At 36.3% G+C, this 5,368-nt stretch overlaps 1 long non-coding RNA gene across 2 annotated transcripts; it reads left to right on the forward strand.

Annotated features, from left to right (window-relative positions):
- Positions 1–689: 689 nt before the first annotated feature.
- Positions 690–4,809, forward strand: LOC147503424 (uncharacterized). 2 transcript variants are annotated; one of them, XR_015220190.1, is made up of 4 exons: positions 690–776; positions 3,346–3,462; positions 4,196–4,261; positions 4,501–4,809. It is a non-coding gene; the product is annotated as an uncharacterized LOC147503424 (long non-coding RNA). The 2 variants fall into 2 exon arrangements; XR_015220189.1 differs by lacking the exon at positions 690–776 and having other exon boundaries at positions 3,055–3,462.
- The last annotated feature ends 559 nt before the right edge of the window (positions 4,810–5,368 follow it).

Below are 5,368 nucleotides of genomic sequence, written 5' to 3' on the forward strand. Positions count from 1 at the left end.
CTTCTTCCTTGATTTCCTAAAAAAGTAAGTAACTTACCAAAACCCCCTTGTAGTGTTTGAGCGGAGGTAGGCTTTGATACCCTCATATGCCTGTATGTCTTTTAAACATAGTTTGTGCTCTACTACAGTCTGATTTGATACTATTGGTTTTAGAATGTAGAGAGTAAATGAAGATCGATATGTTGAAGTGGACTGTTGTTCCTTCCATCTGTCAAAACACTATGATAATACAGTAATTCTATGAAGGTTAATACCTTTTGGGTTGAAGAGGCAACTTAGAACAATATATGACATGCCCATAGTTTTCCACTCTTCCAAAGTAGTTGCTAAAAGAGGGGAAAAACTCAATTTATACTACCCCATGCGGATAATAGCGAGTAGAGATCCATTTAATATATAGCTCCACAAAGGAGGAGAGTAATTCCAATGGAAAAATGGAAAAGGCATAAAATGTAGTCCTTTGAACAAGCCAAGCAGTGATCCACTAATTACATGGAAATAAAGCTTGGGAACTTCCAATCTTTTCCGGCGTCCTCATCCGAGCCGAGTATTCGGTTGGAATCACCTATTTATGTAACTCATAGAGTACTTTTGTTACAAGATGAAGTTCAAAATTTTCATTTATTTATTAGGTATGTCAATCATTGAGTACTTTTGTCACAAGATTAAGTTCCAAAATTTCGTTATTTATTAGGTATGTCAATCTGCGAAATCTTGTTCCCGAACAGATTATTGGTTCAACGGCCATGCAGCCACTTTTTGACACCCCAGGCGAGGTACCTTGTTATACACCTTTGTATTACTCTAACAGGGATTTTCTCGTTCCATTATTGTTCCTACTGTTTTATTGTCTTGTCATTGTAATTTTCAATGGAAATTAGGACCAAATTTTGTCAGTAAGGGTTTTAAAAGGATTTCGGGAGTATTTTTTTGATGATATTAGAAACATAAAAAAGAGAAATGTAGAATCTACTGTATCAAGCCACAAATTTAGATTCTTGATACCTTCCTGTAAAAACAAAGTATATACCTTGGGAGACACTCGGAGAAAGGTCTTGCAATATAAGAGCCTTATATGCTACGTTGTTTTATTCTCAACCCACCCTTGAAAGTCCATTTTTTTTTCACTGTGAAAGTACTTGTTGGAATTTCTTTTCAAAATTTTGACATGCTTATCGTACATCTTGTTTAAAAGCTTTGGAAAAAATCATTAACGTGTCTTCTCTGCTTTTATTTGGCTTGTTCTCAAGATTTTTGAGCTCAAGAAACTTCTACCTACTTCAGCTGCTTATGACTTCAATATACACATAAGTGCTTTGTTTCCTTTCCACATTGCCTTATTTGTGAGGATGAAATGATCGTTGGACCACAAATTCTCTTACAAATGGTGGGATGCAATTTGGACGGGCTAGTCCACTTTTTTTCCTTCTGTGTAGCTTTGCCTGCAGTACTCGAACTCCACTCCATCAACTTTTTCCGAATTTCCCTCTTAGCCTTCTCTGCCAACATATGTCGAAGTTCAAATTGTAACAACTCCCTTGTCCTATTAGGAACTGAAGGAACACTAGCCTTGTCCCTATCAAGACTACCCCCGCTTGAAGCCTGCCGAATTAGGAATGCCGTTTCATTTCCTGTGGCCATTCTATCTGGTACATTTCCCCAAAATGACATCTTGCTTCCTCCTCAGTATGCTTCTTCTTTTATCGGGCCTCTCTCCTTTCGGATCAGATCTAGAACCTGCATTAAAGAATCCAGAGACAAATTACTAGCTGCCCCTCTTAGACCCACTTGTCTTCCTCCTCAACAACTTGTCTTCTTGCTAACCCTTGGGCCACCTCCCGCTCTCTCTTTACTTTCTCATAAGCTTCTTTGAACCACACTAGCTGCTTGGCAAAGATTAGACGGAGAAGCAAGCGGCGTTGCCGCTACCGATTTGTCTTCGAGAATGGACCCCATTGGTTTGTCCGATTAAATGAATCATGGCCGATGAACCCTATAGATGGCATGTTCTTATTTGAAGTATGCTGATTTGATTTTGCCGCTGGCTGAGAGGAAGGCCAAGGTGCGATGAACTAGAACCATTTGATGGTGGTGCTGCGGTTTCAAAAGCCAAAAAGGATTCATGGCAATTAGGGCATAGGAGGTTACAATTGAGATAGACACGGACATATTCATATACCGCATCTTGCATTGATTGCAAGAAGTCCAAAATGTATCTTGTCTTTGTCAAGAAGGAGCAGCAGTTGAAGGACCCCATGACTAGCGGTTTTCGAGCCCCGGACTTGGAGGATGCATTATTGTTGAAATTATGGAAACCATTTGTGCGGATGGAACCGATGGAGCCCCACCTATGAATGGCACTTTCTCGTAGTCTTGAAAACCTCCTTTGGTCGTACTCATTCCTCTTATTCTTATCGAGAGCACACCCATCACCTCCGAAATCATCTTAAAAGCTCCATCGCCCCTACCGACTTATTTTTATCGGGGTGAAGCATGAGAGCCAACTTCTTGTACTGCTTGCTTCCTTATTGAGTCGTCATCAGCCATCGGTTTACACCAAGGATCCCATACCAATCCAGTTCCCCAATTATTTTGTTCTCAGGGGCCGAGATACACATCAAATGTCGCTAGCATGTGGTGAAGACCCTCAAGTCCAGGATACAAATTTTAGGCTTTGAAAGCAAACTTTTTTGCACCTGCAATGTCCTTAGAAGCAAACTTTTTCTCAGCAATTTTCTTTGCCCTGGTAGCCTCATCTCTATTACACTCCATTCGCCCCCTACCTCTTTTTCTCTGCGTCTCCTAATTTCTTTTGCAGAAGTATAACCATAACAACACTCAAAAAGCTCTATTTGGTTGCATCAATCAAGATTCTTCCATACTTATGAGTACATACATTCCCTCTTCCAGTGCCTATTTGAATCAATGAGTCATCATGAGAGCACAAGCACCAGCAAAAATTTGTTTTCTTTTATTTTTTGAAAATTCCCAAACAGGAGCTTTGGGAAAAAAAATGAAAATGCCCCTTTTTGAAATTTTGTTTTCCCTAAAACCTAAAAAAATCAGAATTCTAAATCTCAGAGGTGAAAACACAATTTGGGTAGTCCACTTCTCCACCAGCAGTTGATGTAAGGGTGGGACGCAATTTGGACGGGCTTAAACTTGTCATAGTCTTGTACCTTGTTCTAATTGTCATAAAATCTTAAATCTTGCTATGATAAGTTTTCTTGGAGTGGGATTGGTATACTGAATATTGTAGCATTTGTTCTCATACTTTGTTATTAGGAACTGATTGAAGTTGACGATGGTTGGTCTTTTTTCAGTGCTTTTAATTTTGTTATGCAGGAGAAAGTCAAGTGTTTCGGAGCAGTTGTACTATCTTATCTGATGATGTTGGTTGGGGACTGCGTAGACTATCCTCAACTGTTACGGGTATGCTTCATGATTCGAGGAAGCTATGAGGTACATTTTCTCTTCGCAAAAGTTATGCTCAATTTATTCCCGACCAATTTACCATGTTAGTAGGTCTTTCTTTTTGTTATTTTAAAAGGATATTAAAGTTATTATTTTCTATTAGTGCTTCACTAGGTTATGTCAAACAAAGAGGAAGTGGATGTCATTAAGGGGATAAAAGTTTTTGAGTTGTAGGTAATCATATGGCTGAAGAAGCAATTTGTTTATGTGTACTTATGTTTTTTTTTTCTCACTTCTATTTAGTAATATTTCAAGTTGTTCATCTATTAAGGAACATGTTTATTATAAATTTAGTTTGTTCCTTATTCATGTCAACACAAGCATATAAGGTCCAACAGGGGATATATAAGTCCATATAAACTTATGAGTTATACACGAGGTATAGTTATTGATTTGTGCTTTTCTATCTCAGTATTCTATCTTGTGTTCATCTTGTAAGTTGTTAAAGCGCTTGAATGAATGAGAAACAATATTTTTGTTGTAGATTTGTTAAATACTTAACACTTTCTAGTTGTGTTATGATGCCTTAATTTTTCTTTTGCATCATGCCATTAATTGTTAAATTATGTTCAAAATTTAAGTTCATTGGAGAGAATGTTAAGGAAATATATGACAAAAATTTTAGGTTAGTTGAAGGGGAATATTCACCTCATAATAGTGAGGTCATGGTTGCTTGAAAAAGTACGCTAATCGAGATGGCATTGTACTTTTTTTTTCCCAGATTTTATGGAAGACATGGAGATTTGTGAGCTAAATTCCTCTAATTGACTATGGTATGTTTCTCAAGGTATATATCACTATCTTTTGTTTTATTTATGTAATAGTTAGATTATCACTTTTATTTTCTTAATAGTATCACGCACCAATTTCTGCTTAAACCTAGTACAACATTCATCATCTTTTAAGGTTGGTTTTATGTCTATATGTGATGTATTGTTATAAATGACAAATTATATGAGAGCCACTTTCTATTAAATGACAAGTTAGACTGCTTGTTAAGTGTTTTCTACTATTGTGCATATGTAGGTCTTGTGGAATCGGCTTCTAATGGAATTACATGCAACAATCGACATGAAATTCTGGTTTTGGGAAATGCAACAATCGACATGAAATTCTGGTTTTGGGAATCTCTGAGTTTTATTCAAGTATTGTACTACTTACCATTTGCTAGTTGTTTTTGGTATAATTTGGTATAACCTGTGGATGAATAGAATGTTTTGGTTAAATACATGAGTTTTGGATGAATAAAATACACAAGAAGTATTGTTTGAAGTTTATCGTTGAGGTTGTAGTATATATATTTGTTAAATTATTTGAATGGTAGAGTTGGTGTAATTTGTGGATGAATATAAGTGGTTTTATATTGTTATTACTTGGTTGATTTTTATTTATTTTTTATAAAAGTTGTCTGTTTCATAAGATTTGGTAGTGTACAGTGGATGCCAACCCAAAGTCACGTGGAGTACTAACTGTTTCTTGTAGGGGGTGCAAGTATCCCAAAAATTAAAACTGATTTTTTTTAAAAATATATCGACCATTAGTAACGGATATTTCCGTTACAAACAATAGTTAGTAAATAGCATCGTCCATTACTAACGGCTATATCCGTTAGAAATGACAAATTTAATTGGGCCACCAACAGTTGGCTATCTGTTACAAATAATTTTAGTAATGAATATAACCGTTACTAAAATTATTATCAGTAACGGTTATATCTGTTACTAAATTTGGCCTAAGTGAGAGTGACGCCCCAAAGCTAACGGATATAACCGTTAGTAAAAATATAAGTAATGGATATAACCGTTAGTAAACGCCTTTTTTGGTGTAGTAATAAAACATTACAACCAATTCTACTCTAATACAATCAAGTTTCATCAAGGCTTTCTCAAACCCC

This window comes from Coptis chinensis, chromosome 4 (assembly GCF_015680905.1).
Source record: "Coptis chinensis isolate HL-2020 chromosome 4, ASM1568090v1, whole genome shotgun sequence".
Classification (NCBI taxonomy): Eukaryota; Viridiplantae; Streptophyta; class Magnoliopsida; order Ranunculales; family Ranunculaceae; genus Coptis; species Coptis chinensis.